This window comes from Mustela nivalis (genome assembly GCF_964662115.1).
Source record: "Mustela nivalis genome assembly, chromosome: 14".
Classification (NCBI taxonomy): domain Eukaryota; kingdom Metazoa; phylum Chordata; class Mammalia; order Carnivora; family Mustelidae; genus Mustela; species Mustela nivalis.
Genome location: NC_139033.1, coordinates 86,637,332 through 86,652,691, shown reverse-complemented (window position 1 = coordinate 86,652,691; position 15,360 = coordinate 86,637,332). Strand labels below are relative to the sequence as shown.

The 15,360-nt window shown below is 37.8% G+C and overlaps 1 pseudogene across 1 annotated transcript; it reads right to left on the bottom strand.

Moving 5' to 3' along the window:
- Positions 1-11,012: 11,012 nt before the first annotated feature.
- On the bottom strand, positions 11,013-12,521 carry LOC309848032 (chromobox protein homolog 3 pseudogene; annotated as a pseudogene). Its single transcript has one exon. The product of its transcript is annotated as a chromobox protein homolog 3 pseudogene (transcript).
- Positions 12,522-15,360: the final 2,839 nt, after the last annotated feature.

Genomic DNA, 15,360 nt, shown 5'->3' with positions numbered 1-15,360 from the left:
ATTAATCATTAGTGGCCTTCTTTCCACTGAATTCAAACTCTGCCTTAGAATCCTACTTAATAGATTCTAGTCCGCCATCATGTAGCTGAAGTTGACATTTGAGACTATTGGCCATCTGTAGCTGGTAATCCTTGCTTCTGTTATCAGTCAGTTATTTATAGAAAAAAGATTAAGTTATTTTTCAAGAGGGTCTGAAGCTCATAGATAATCAATATACCTCACTGTACCATAAAAGGATGTCATTGGCATTATGCTATTCTTCTGTCTGTCCCCATTTCAAAAAAGTCTTTCAGGTTTTCTGATTGTTGTTCTGATCTTGCCAGAAGTATGTTAGGAAGAAGGAAGGCCTCTAAGTACTTCAAGGGAGCCCCAGAACAGGGCCTCCTGACTCCTGGTCATGTCTGCTGTTTATTCTAGTTCTTAGCTTCTGCTGACACCCTCTCCCATTTAGTGAGTCCTGACCCAGACAAGGCACAGCTCCACTGAACAACCTTGGGGGAACCATCTCAGTGCAATGCTGGGTATCACAACGTGATGCTGTAGTTTCCTTTACTTTTAGTTTCTACTTTGATGGAAAATATCTACATTTGCACAATACTCAACAAATAGAACTGTGACTAATGTAGGGCTTCATGAATTAAATAGATGATTTAATTGTTTTATTGCAAGTTCTATCAGGTTTCAGATGGCTAGAAATATTTTTGTTTCTTTTTTGTGTTTTTAAGATAATGGCAGTGTGTTACACTAGAAAGAGTGGGGGCTCTAAACTCTAACCCCAGCCCTATACATATAGGCTTCCCAGAACTTTCTGCCATATCGATAAGTTCTCTGAAAAAGAGGCAAAGTGGAGGCAATAATTTAGTCTTTCCTCACCCTTGCAAAACTCCAGGAGTCTTAGATGACACTGCTTTCATTCTATCCTTTTATGGGTAACTGTTTTGTATATGCAAGATACTATCATATATACAGTGAGGCCATAAAAAAGCAGAGCTTGACCTCCAAGTTGCTCATAAAGCCTGGAGAGATTTCCTGCAAAATAAATAAATACATAAATAAACATTACCCTCACCTACTGGAAGAACCCTATCACCCTCTCCCCTCTCACTCCTTTACCTCAATTGCTTATGGGTCCTCTGGGTCCAGTCTCCTTTACTATTCACATTTCTATGCCTTTGCTCATGTTCTCCCATATCCTATCTCAGGCTACGGAATCCTACCACTCTTCAAGACCAGGCTCTGAGATCTCCCCTCTGTGAAGTCTTCCTGGATCTTCCAGGCTCACAAATCTCTTTCGTCATAGCACTTTGCTTGTTCTGATATTGTCACACTCTCTCTTTGTTTTATACTTATTTGTGTATGTGCTCTTTGTTTCAGATCTCTTTGTTCTTTTAAAAAATAATTAAATTGTTTAGCTTCAGCTAAAGCTCTGCCCTTCAATCTTTCTTCCTTCTTCTCCAGAGGTAACTATCTTGAAGTTTTCATTTATTATTCCTATGTTTATTTATATCTTATTTTATTTTATTACTTTATTTATTTATTTGAGAGAGAGAAAGAGTGAGAGAGAAGATGAGTTAGGGGAAGAGCAGAGGGAAAGGGAGAGGGAGAAGCAGACTCCCTGCTGAGCATGGAGCCCAATGTGGGGCTCTGTCCCAGGACCCTGAGATCATGACCTGAGCTGAAGTCAGACATTTAACTGAGCCACATAGACACTCCTTTATGTTCAATTCTATACTTTATTTCTACACATGTATGTACCCATAAACTTTCTCTTTTTGTTTATCAGTGTCTCTCTCTTTCCACATACACACATGTATAGTTTTGGGTGGTTTAACATACATATAGGGTTGCTTGTCTGGCTTAGGCGGAAGAGCATGTGACTCTTGATCTTGGGATCATGAGTTTGAGCCCCACCTTGGATGCAGAGATTACCAAAAAAGTAAATAAACTTAAAAAAGTACATATAATGGAAGCATACTGTAAATTCTTTGCAATGTTGTCTTTCTCACTCAATATTCTGTTTTTCAGATTTATCCATGATGACATATATTATAGCTATTTGATATTCCCTTCTAAGGATAACTTTATTTTCAGTTACATTTTGCTTTTACTTTTTTTTGTTATTACAGATAGACTTGCGATGAACATTCTTATGCATGTCACTTCGCATGTATGTATAAGGCATAGGAGTTTCTTTAGGGTAAGTACTTAGAGGTGGAAGTGGTTAAAACTACATGCATATCTTTATCTTTATTAGAGATGACCAGATCTTTAAGAATTAACATATAATGTTAATTTTAACTTTTTAACATAATATTAATTGCCCCAGGTGTACAAGTCTGTGAATCAGGCTTACCCATTTCACAGCACTCATCATAGCACATACCCTCCCCAATGTCCATAATCCAGCCATCCTATCTCTACCCCTCCAAGCCCCCAACAACCCTCAAGTTTTTTCATGGGATTAAGAGTCTCTTATGGTTTGTCTTCCTCCTGATCCCATCTTGTTTCATTTTATCCTTCCCTTTTCATGGGATTAAGAGTCTCTTATGGTTTGTCTTCCTCCTGATCCCATCTTGTTTCATTTTATCCTTCCCTACCCAGCCCTGCCTCTCAAATTCCTCATATCAGAGAGATCATATGATAATTGTCTTTCTCTGACTGACTTATTTCGCTCAGCATAATACCTTCTAGTTCCATCCACGTCATTGCAAATGGCAGGATTTTGTTTCTTCTGATGGTTGTATAGCATTCCAGTGTGTGTGTGTGTATAATTTACATCTTCCTTATTCATCTGTTGATGGACATCTAGGTTCTTTCGATAGTTTAGTTTGGCTATTGTGGACATTGCTGCTATAAACATTCAGGTGCACGTGCCCCTTTGGATCCCTACATTTGTTTCTTTAGGGTAAATAGTCAGCAGTGCAATTGCTGGGTCATAGGGTAGCTCTATTTTCAACTTTTTTTTTTTTTTAAAGATTTTATTTATTTATTTGACAGACAGAGATCACAAGTAGGCAGAGACAGGCAGAGAGAGAGGAGGAAGCAGGCTCCCCGCGGAGCAGAGAGCCCAATGCGGGGCTCGATCCCATGACCCTGAGACCATGACCTGAGCCGACGGCAAAGGCTCTTAACCCACTGAGCCACCCAGGCGCCCCTATTTTCAACTTTTTGAGGAACATCCATACTGTGTTCCAGAGTGGCTGGACCAGCTTGCATTCCCACCAACAGGGTTGGAGGGTTCCCCTTTCTCTGCATCCTCACAACACCTGTCATTTCCTGACTTGTTAATTTTAGCCTTTCTGACTGGTATGAGGTGGTATCTCATTGTGGTTTTGATTTGTATTTCCCTGATGCTGAGTGATGTTGATATCGATATTAATGCTTTCATGATATCTTTCATGTGTCTGTTGGCCATCTGGATGTCTTCTTTGCAGAAATGTCTGTTCATGTCCTCTGCCCATTTCTTGATTGGATTCTTTGTTCTTTGGGTATTGAGTCTGATAAGTTCTTTGTAGATTTTGGATACTAGCCCTTTATCGGCTATGTCATTTCAAATGTCTTCTCCCATTCCATCATTTGTCTTTTGGTTTTGTTGAACTGTTTTCTTTTGCTGTACAAAAGCTTTTGATCTTGGTGAAGTCCCAATAGTTCATTTTTGCCCTTGCTTCCCTTGCCTTTGACGATGTTTTAAGTAGTTGCTGCAGCTGTGGTTAAAGAGGTTGCTGCCTGTGTAGAGGTGACCAGATTTTATTCAAAGTATTTGTACTAATTTATATTTCTATCTGTAATGCACTAAAATCCACCCTTCTTCACATCCTTTCTTATACCTGCTGTTGTCTTTTTTTCATATTGGCTGATCAGATAGGCATAGAATGAAATTTTTTTTATTAGTTTCAGGGGTGGAATTTAGTGATTCATCAGTTGCATAAAACACCCAGTGTTCATTACATCAAGTGCCCTCCTTAGTGCCCATGACCCAATTACCCCATCCCCCCACCCACTTCCCCTCCAGCAACCCTCAGTTTGTTTCCTAGAATTCATCATCCCTTACAGTGTGCCTCCCTCTCAATTTTCAGCTTATTTTTTCTTCCCTTCTCCTATATTCATCTGTTTTGTTTCTTAAATTCCTTGTGGGGAAATAACTGCCTTGGGCTATGGTTCTTAAACTTGATTGCATATTAAAACCACTTGGTGATCACAGCTTTGTAGTAAAGCTTGAAATCAGGTAATGTGATGCCCCCATTTTATTTTTGTTTTTCAACATTTCCGTAGCGATTCGGGGTCTCTTCTGATTCCATACAAATTTTTGGATTATTTGCTCCAGCTCTTTGAAGAATACCGGTGGAATTTTGATCGGAATGGCATTAAAAGTATAGATTGCTCTAGGCAGTATAGACATTTTAACAATGTTTATTCTTCCAATCCAAGAGCATGGAATGGTCTTCCATCTTTTTTTGTCTTCTTCAATTTCTTTCATGAGTGTTCTGTAGTTCCTTGAATACAGATCCTTTACCTCTTTGGTTAGGTTTATTCCCAGGTTCTTGGTGCTATAGTAAATGGGATCGATTCTCTAATTCAGATGTGCATTTTGAAAATATTTTCTCCTAGACTGTGGCTTGTCTTCTCATGCTCTTGACAATGTCTTTTGCAGAGCAGAAGTTTTAAATTTTAATGAATTCCATCCAACTTATCAGTGATTTCTTTTATGGATTGTTCTTATCTGGTTGTATCTAAAAAGTTATCACACACCTAAGGTCACCTAGATTTTCTCCTACATTGCTGTGTAGGAGTTTTATAGTTTTGCATTTTCATTTAGGTCTGTGAACCATTTTGAGTTAGTTTTTGTGAAGTATAAGGTTTGTTTACCCAAATATTTTTCATTTCTGTTGCTTTATCTTTATTCCTGAAGTTTTAAGTTTTCCTCTGGGGTTACTTCTCTTCAATTTAAAGAATTTCTTTCTGCATTTCTTTTAGAGCAGGTCTGTATGCTGTCAAATTTCTCTTAGTTTTCTTTAATCTGAGAATGTCTTTGTTTTACCTTCTTTCTAAGGATAGTTTCACTGGATATAGAATTCTTTATTGATGGTTCTTTTCTTTCAACAATTTAAAAGGTTGTTTTACTGTTTTCTAGTCTCTGTGATTTCTGGTGAGAAACCTGTTGTCACTCAAACTGTGTTTCCCCTATATGTAATGTGTTGTTTCAGCTAAAATCTTATGGGTTGTGGGACTGAGTCCCATACTGGGCTCTGTGCTCAGTGGGGAGCCTGCTTGAGATTCTCTCCCTCTGCCCCTTCCCCCACTCATGCCCTCTCTCTTTCTCAAATACATAAATAAATCTTAAAAAATTTTTTCCCTGTTTAATTATTATGTATTTTGACTTTTTTTTTTTCAAGTTTATTCTGTTTGGAGGTTTCTGGGGTTCTTGAATTGGTAAAATTTATGTCATTCTCCCAATTTGGGAAAATTCCAACTATTATTTCTCCATTATTATTTTTTCTTCCTGTGCCAGTCTTTTCTCCTTTTCTTCAGGGATTCTAATTACCTGAATGCCAGGTCTTTTGGTATTGTCCCACATGTCTCTGAGGCTTTGTTAATTTTTTCAATTTTTTTCTTTTTGTTTTACAGATTGGATACTTTTTATCCCCAAATCTTCAAATTTCTTATTTTCTCTACATCTTCATTCAGTTATTGAGGCCATCCAGTGATTCTTTTTATTACAAATATTGTATTTCTCTGTTGTAAATTTTCCATTTAGCTTATTTTCTATTGAGAATTTCTGTCTTTCCATTCATTCAAAAGTGTTTGTCTTTACCTTATACAGTATGGTTATAATAGTTTCTTTTTTAAAGATTTTATTTATTTATTTGACAGAGAGAGATCACAAGTAGGCAGAGAGGCAGGCAGAGAGAGAGAGAGGGGGAAGCAGGCTCCCTGCTGAGCAGAGAGCCCAATGCGGGGCTCGATCCCAGGACCCTGGGATCATGACCTGAGCTGAAAGCGGAGGCTTAACCCACTGAGCCACCCAGGCGCCCCTATAATAGTTCTTTTAAAAAAATGTTTTACAACTATAGATTTTTATTTATTTATTTTTAAAATTTAAATTCAATTATTGACATATAATATATTATTTGTTTCAGGGGTATAGGTCTGTGATTCATTAGTCTTATATAGTACTTAGTGTTCATTTCAACATATACCCTCCCCAATGTCCATCACCCAGTTACCACATCCCTTCAACACCCCCCTCCCCAATAACTCTCAGGTTGTTTCCTATGGTTAGGAATCTCTTACGGTTTGTCTCCCTCTCCGGTTTCATCTTGTTTCATTTTGTCGTCTCTTCTCCTATGATCTCCTGCCTTATTTCTTAAATTCCACATTATCAGTGAGATCATATGATAATTATCTTTCCCTGATTGATTTATTTTGCTTAGCATAATGCCTTCTAGTTCCATCACGTCATTGCAAATGACAAGATTTCTTTCTTATAAAATCTCCCAGTTTTATTTCAATGCATATTCTAATATATGAGACTAATGCTTTATTATTAAACATCTATAGTCAAGATCTCTAACAGAGAGTTGTCTAATCATTCAGAAATAGTATATACATCCCACAGGCTTTCTGATATGATCAGAGGGAAAATACTTTTAATTCTTATTTGATAAAATTGCTTATTCAGATCAAATAATATTAATTTAGGCTTTTTATCTTTTATTTATTTATTTATTGATGTAATTTCTTTTCAGTGTTCCAGCATTCATTGTTTATGCACCACACCCAGTGCTCCATGCAATACGTGCCCTCCATAATATCCACCACCAGGCTCCCCCAACCTCCCAGCCCTTGCTGCCCCAAAAAACCCTCAGATTGTTTTTTCAGAGTTCACAGTCTATCATGGTTTGTCTTCCCCTCCAATTTCCCCCAACTCCCTTCTCCTCTCTATCTCCCCATGTCCTCTGTGTTATTTCTTATGCTCCAAAAATAAGCAAAGCCATATGATAATTCACTCTCTCTGCTTCATTTATTTCACTCAGCATAATCTCTTCCAGTCCCATCCATGTTGATACAAAAGTTGGGTATTCATCCTTTCTGATGGAGGCATAATACTCCATAGTGTATATGGGCCACATCTTCCTTATCCATTCATCCATTGAAGGGTATCTGGGTTCTTTCCACAGTTTGGCCACTGTGGCCATTGCTGCTATGAACAATGGGGTACAGATGGCCCCTCTTTTTACTACATCTGTATCTTGGGGTAAATACCCAGTAGTGTAATTGAAGGGTCATAGGGAAGCTCTATTTTTAATTTCTTAAAGAATCTCTGCACTGTTCTCCAAAGTGGCTGTGCCAACTTGCATTCCCACCAACAGTGTAAGAAGGTTCCCCTTTCTCCACATTCTCTCCAACACACGTTGTTTCCTGTCTTGCTAATTTTGGCTATTCTAACTGGTGTAAGGTGGTATCTCAATGTGGTTTTAATTTGAATCTCCCTAATGGCTAGTGATGATGAACATTTTTTCATGTGTCTGATAGCCATTTGTATGTCTTCATTGGAGAGGTGTCTGTTCATGTCTTCTGCCCATTTTTTGACATGATTATCTGTTTTGTGTGTGTTGACTTTAAGAAGTTCTTTATAGATCCTGGATATCAACCTTTTGTCTGTACTGTCATTTGCAAATATCTTCTTCCATTCCGTGGGTTGCCTCTTTGTTTTGTGGACTGTGCAGAAGCTTTTGATTTTGATGAAGTCCCAAAAGTTTATTTTCGTTTTTGTTTCCTTTGCCTTTGGAGACATATCTTGAAAGAAGTTGCTGTGGCCGATGTCAAAGAGGTTACTGCCTATGTTCTTTTCTAGGATTCTGATGGATTCTTGCTTCACGTTGAGGTCTTTTATCCATTTTGAGTTTATCTTTGTGTATGGTGTAAGAGAATGGTCGAGTTTCATTCTTCCACACATAGATGTCCAGTTTTCCCAGCACCATTTATTGAAGAGACTGTCTTTTCTCCACTGTATATTTTTTCCTGCATTGTTGAAGATTATTTGATCATAGAGTTGAGGGTCCATATCTGGGCTCTCTACTCTGTTCCACTGGTCTATGTGTCTGTTTTTATGCCAGTACCATGCTGTCTTGGTGATCACAGCTTTATAGTAAAGCCTGAAATCAGGTCACGTGACGCCTCCAGTTTTTTTTTTCTTTTTCAACATTTCCTTAGCAATTTGGGGTATCTCCTGATTCCATACAAGTTATAGGATTGTTTGCTCCAGCTCTTTGAAAAATTCTGGTGGAATTTTGATTGGAATGGCATTAAAGGTATAGATTGCTCTAGGCAGTATAGACGTTTTAACAATGTTTATTCTTCCGATCCAAGAGCATGGAATGGTCTTCCACCTCTTTGTGTCTTCTTCAATTTCTTTCATGAGTGTTCTGTAGTTCCTCGAGTACAGATCCTTTACCTCTTTGGTTAGGTTTATTCCCAGGTATTTTATGGTTCTTGGTGCTATAGTAAATGGAATCAATTCTCTAATATCCCTTTCTGTATTTTCATTGTTAGTGTATAAGAAAGCAAGTGATTTCTATACATTGTCTTTGTATCCTGCCACATGACTGAATTGTTGCATGAGTTCTAGTAGTTTGGGGGTGGAGTTTTTTGGGTTTTCCACATAAAGTATCATGTCATCTGCTAAGAGAGAGAGTTTGACTTCTTCATTGCCACTTTGGATACCTTTTATTTCTCTTTGTTGTCTGATTGCTAGGACTTCTAATACTATGTTGAACAAGAATGGTGAGAGTGGGCATCCGTGTCGTGTTCCTGATCTCAACAGGAAGGTTGTGGGCTTTTTCCCATTGAGGATGATATTTGCTGTGTGTCTTTCATAGATAGATTTTATGAAGTTCAGGAATGTTCCTTCTATCCCTATACTTTGAAGCATTATAATTAGGAAAGGATGCTGTATTTTGTCAAATGCGTTTTCTGCATCAATTGAGAGGACCATGTGGTTCTTCTCTCTTCTCTTATTGATTTGTTCTATCACATTGATTGATTTGCAGAGTTGAACCATCCTTGTAGCCCAGGGATGAATCCCACCTAGTCATGGTGGATAATCTTTTTAATGTGCTGTTGGATCCTATTTGCTAGGATCTTGTTGAGAATCTTAGCATCCATATTCATCAGGGATATTCATCTGAAATTCTCCTTTTTGGTGGGGTCTTTGCCTGGTTTGGGGATCAGGGTAATGCTGGCTTCATAAAAAGAGTCTGGAAGTTTTTCTTCTGCTTCAATTTTTTGAAACAACTTCAGGAGAACAGGTGTTATTTCTTCTTTGAGAGTTTGGTAGAATTCCCCAGGGAATCCATCAGGTCCTGGGCTGTAGTTTTTTTGGGAGGTTTTTGATCGCTGCTTCAATCTCGTTACTAGATATCAGTCTATTCAGGTTGTCAGTTTCTTCCTGGTTCAGTTTTGGAAGTTTATAGTTTTCCAGGAATGCAACCATTTCTTCTAGGTTGCTTAACTTATTGGCACATAACTGTTGATAATAATTTTTTTAAATTTATTTTCAGTGTAACAGTATTCATTGTTTTTGCACCACACCCAGTGCTCCATGCAATACATGCCCTCTCCAATACCTACCACCTGGTTCCCCCAACCTCCCACCCCCTGTACCTTCAAAACCCTAGGTTGTTTTTCAGAGTCCATAGTCTCTCATGGTTCACCTCCCTTTCCAATTTCCCTCAACTCCCTTCTCTCCATCTCCCCTTGTCTTCCATGCTATTTATTATGCTCCACAAATCAGTGAAACCATATGATAATTGACTCTCTCTGCTTGTCTTATTTCACTCAGCATAATCTCTTCCAGTCCCATCCATGTTGATAAAAAAGCTGGGTATTCATCCTTTCTGATGGAGGCATAATACTCCATACATGGTGTATATGGGCCACATCTTCTTTATCATTCATCCATTGAAGGGCATTTTGGTTCTTTCCACAGTTTGGCGACTGTGTTCATTGCTGCTATAAACATTGGGGTACAGATGGCCCTTCTTTTCACTACCTCTGTATCCTTTGGGGTAAATACCCAGTAGTTCAATTTCAGGGTCATAGGGAAGCTCTATTTTTAATTTCTTAAGGAATCTCCACACTGTTTTCCAATGTGGCTGCACCAACTTGCATTCCCACCAACAGTGTAAGAGGGTTCCCCTTTCTCCACATCCTCTCCAACACATGTTGTTACCTGTCTTGCTAATTTTGGCCATGTGTTGGATAATACTTTCTGATGATTGTTTCTATTTCCTTGGTGTAAGTTGTGATCTCTCCTTTTTCATTCATAATTTTATTAATTTGGGCCTTCTCTCTTTTCTTTTGGATTACTTTGGTCAATGGTTTACTGATCTTATTGATTCTTTAAAAAAACCAGCCTCTAGTTTCATTGATGCTTTCTACTGTTATCTCTAATTTCTATCTCATTGATCTCTGCTCTAATCTTGATTATTTTCCTTAATGTGTGCGGAGTTGGCTTAACTTATTGTTGATTCTCCAGTTCTTTAAGGTGTAAAGGCAGCTGGTGTATTCTGGATTTTTCAATTTTTTTTGAGGGAGGCTTGGATGGCTATGTATTTCACCCTTAGGACCACCTTTGCTGTATCCCATAGGTTTTGGACCAAAGTGTCTTCATTCTCATTGGTTTCCATGAGTTGTTTAAGTTCTTCTTTGATTTCCTGGTTGATCTAAGCATTCTTTTTTTTGAATATAAAACTATTTATTGACCACTGTTTACCAGTATTTACAATAAAGTAAACAATATACAGTTGGATAACATTGACTACAAAGTTACTGTTTTTCCTGGTTTCTGCTGAACCAGTAACTCAAATACTGAAAAGACTGAGCCTACATGTCAGGAATGAACTGGGGTAAAGAAAAAACATGCAGGTGAAGAATTTGGATTATACAAGCCTGTCCACCCATTTACTCCAGCAGGTGCTAAACTGCCAACATCTCTAACCATCTGATTATGATTAGCTTCCATGAAGGAAGTTGTAGACAGTCCATGAATCGTGACCTTTTAGTCAATACAGCACAGAGAATTTCAACTTCTTAAAAAGGAATGGTTCACTAGAAGGAACCTTTACATGTCCATTTAACTAAAGTATTGCTTACCTAAGTAAAACACACAAGGACTTGTCTAGTTTTGTCATTTGGGTGGGGAGGTTGTTGGTAGTGATAAAATTTTCCTTTGAGGGATCTTGCAAATATACTTGCGTTTATATGGCTGTAGAGAAGGATATGGATTCTGATATGGCTGCTTTTAAATTGTCCAATTTAAATTGTTTACATTATATTTAAATTGTCCAATTAATTACAAAATTTGAAGGTTAAGGCCTCAGGAAAAACTTCAGTTTAAGTGATTTATTTCTTAAAATGCTGAAAATGATAGCATCCCAGAAACATGGGCTTATGCATGGTTATAAAATGCTGTTTTTGTTTTGGTGAATGTTAAAAACAAAAACCACTTACGTATTTTAAGTATACACACAAAAAACCCCCAAATAAACAAAAAACCCAGAATGGTCCTTAGGCATATACGAGTTAAACACAAATTCTGACTGAGTAAAGACTATGAAGATTTCCCCCAACATTTAGAAAAGGTTCTCTAATGCAGGGGGATAATATATCATGGTCTCAAATATTCTTTTCCGATAAAGGAAGCAACTACAGAAAGCTTTTATTTGTTTAAAGTAACCAGTGCTATAGATGCAAAAACCCCAACAACTCCCCCAATACTACTTCAAAACAAACATATCAAACTTGATTTTCATTAGAATGTTATTTCTTCACACTAATAAATCAAAAAACAAAGACCCAGATTTTATATATATATATATAAATATATATAAAAAGCAATGCAAACAATTATTGAGCTTCATCTTCTGGACAAGAATGCCAAGTTAGTCTCTTTTCATAAAAAGCAATTACAATTTGAGGACACTTCATGTTTGCCTCTTTTGCCAGCACCAAGTCTGCCTCATCTGAATCTTTCCATTTCATGAGAAACATTAACTCTCCACTGCTGTCTGTGGCACCAATTATTCGTTCAGGATCAAGACCTCTGGCAAAGCCTCTTGGTTTATCAGCAGCATCTCTTTTCTTCTTTGATTTGCTATCGTCAGATTCACTGTCAGATAAAGATTTTCTTTTTGTACCATCTTTTTCTTTACCAGCTTTTTGAGAGTTAAGAAATGCTTCAATTAACTCTGGACAATCTAGATTTTCTTCAGGCTCCCAAGTATTGTCAGCATCTGTAAAACCCTTCCACTTCAGGAAATACTCCACCTTCCCATTCACTACACGTCGGTCCAGTACTTTTTCCACCACAAATTCTTCAGGCTCTGCCTCTTCTACTTTTTTACTCTTTCCATTCTGTTTCTTTCCCATTTTTTGCAATGTAGTTTTATTGGAGGCCATTTTTTATTGCAGACTTGAAGAGCTATTATTCACCGCCTCCGAGCTGCTCCGGGTCCCGGGTCTGCGGCTGATCCAAGCATTCTTAATCAAGGTAGTCTTTAGCTTCGGGTGTTTGAGTACCTTCCAAACTGTTCCTTGTGGTTGAGGTCCAGTTTCATAGCATTGTGATCTGAGAATAAGCAAGGAATAATCTCAATATTTTGGTATCGGTTGAGCCCTGATTTGTGACCCAGTATGTGGTTTATTCTGGAGAAGGTTCCATGTGCACTCAAGAAGAATGAGAATTCTGTTGTTTCAGGGTGGAATGTTCTGTATATATCTATGAGGTCCATCTGGTCCAATATATCATTCAATGCTCTTGTTTCTTTATTGATTTTCTGCTTGGATGATCTGTCTATTACTGAGAGAGGTGTGTTAAGATCTCCTACTATTAGTGTATTTATATCAATATGACTCTTTATCTTGATTACAGTTTTCTTATGTATTTGGCTGCTCCCATATTGGGGGCATAAATATTTACAATTGTTAGATCTTCTTGGTGGATAGTCCCATTAGTAGTGTCCTTCTGTATCTCTGACTACAGTCTTTAGTTTAAAATCTAACTTATCTCATATGAGCATTGCTACTCCAGCCTTCCTTTGAGGCCCATTGGCATTAAAGATGCTTCTCCAACCCTTCACTTTCAGTCTGGATGTATCCTTAGGTTTAAAATAGGTCTCTTGTAGACAACATATGGATAGGTCCTGTCGTTTTATCCAATCTGGTACCCTGTGTTGTTTTATGGGCGCCTTTAGGCCATTCACATTGAGAATGATTATTGAGAGATATGTTTTTACTGATATCGTGTTGCCTGTGAAGTCTTTGTTTCTATAAATTGTCTCCATATATTTCTGTTCAATGATATTCTTAGGATTTTTCCTCTTTTACAGCACCTCCCCCTTAATATTTCCTGCAGTGTTGGCTTGGTAGTCGCATGCTATTTTAAACCTTGCTGGTCTTGGAAGCTCTTTATCTTTCCATTCATTTTGAATATCAGTCTTGCTGGATAAAGTATTCTTGTCTGCATGTTCTTCTCATTTAGTGCCCTGAATACGTCTTTCCAGCCCTTTCTGGCTTTCCAGGTTTCTGTGGACAGGTCTGACGTTAATCTGATGTGCTTTCCTCTGTATGTAAGGGATTTCTTTGTCCTAGCTGCTTTCAAGAACTCCTGTCTACAATTATGATTCATCATTCTCACTATCAGGTGTCTTGAGGTCTTTCTAGATTCTATGATCTTGGGGGGAGACCTTTCTGCCTCTAGGACATGAATGCTGGTTCCATTCATGAGATTGGGAAAATTTGCATGGAGAATTTGCTCAACTATATCTTCTAGTCTTTCTTTCTCCTCTCCCTCAGGGATTCCAATAATTCTGACGTTGGAATGTTTCATGGCATCATTTATTTCCCTAATTCTGTTTTCGTGGCTTCTAAGCTGTTTGTTCCAGGTTTCTTCCTGATCCTTTTTCTCTGTTTGTCCTCCAGATCACTAATTCTATCTTCTGCCTCAGCTACTCTAGCTTTTAGAGAATTTAGATTAGATTTGAACTCATTGAGAGCATTGTGAACATCATCCCTGGTAGCTTTCACTTTTGCCCTAATCAATTCCATTTTGTCATCCATGGCTTTCTCCAACCTAGCTATTGCCTGGATAGTTATTAGCTTGAATTCCCTTTCCAACATACTGTCTATGTCCATATCCAATAGCTCTGATGCAGAAGGCCCAGTCTCTGAATTTTTCTTCTGTTGGGCATTCCTCCTCCTAGTCATTTTGGTCAGAGATGGCTGAGCAGATGTGTAGCTGAATGTATCGACCATGGTGCAGGCAAGGTGCACCCTGGAATTCTTCTGAGCAATCAAGAGTCCCCACCCAAAAGAAAGAAAAAAGAAAAATAAAAGAGAGAGAGAGAGAGAGAGGGAAAAAAAAGGTAAAATAAAAGAGAAGGCCCAGCTGAAATGGGCCCCAAGGTAAGATTTATGAAGTATACAAACAAAAACAGACAAACAAAAAGACCGACAAAAGTAGATGACAAGAGAAAAAAATATATATATAAGAATAAACAAACAAAAAAGAACCTCATCACAAAGAACCCCAAATATAAGATTTATATACTACCAGGAAAAAAACAAATACACAGAACCACTGACAGAAGAAAAAGATTGGAGAGTGGTTATAAATTCCCAGTGTGGGTGAGGAAGGTTATTTTTGCTTTTCCTGGATGTATCTTGATATCTTTGTTAAAGGACTCAACTTTCCTAAGATAAAGGGGGATCAAAAACTGGTTTATTACCCATAGGGATAGCATTAATTGGGGAAAGGGGATTATCTTGAAACTTATCTCTATATGAATATTAAGAAATAATAATAAAATAAAAAAATTAAAAAATAGAAAAGCAAAAGAAAAACAAAGGTATATATATATCAAAAAGTTCAGGTTAAAAGGTTATTATGGAATTTGATGTACCAGACATCTCATTGTGATGGTAAATAGGTTAAAAATTTATACATATAAAAAAATAATAAGAACCAGGATAGTGGGAATGAATTAAAAGTGAAAGTTGTGGGGCGCCTGGGTGGCTCAGTGGGTTAAGCCTCTGCCTTCGGCTCAGGTCATGATCCCGGGGTCCTGGGATCGAGTCCCGCATCATCGGGCTCTCTGCTCAGCAGGGAGCCTGCTTCCCTCTCTCTCTGCCTCCTGCCTCTCTGCCTACTTGTGATCTCTGTCTGTCAAATAAATACATAAAATCTTAAAATAAAAAAAAAGTGAAAGTTGTATCTATGAAGTAGTGGTGGTTTTCCTCTTGTCTTTTTTTTTTTTTTTTTTTTTTTGGTTGGCTTTTTGGGTGAGGGGCCTGCCATGTGGG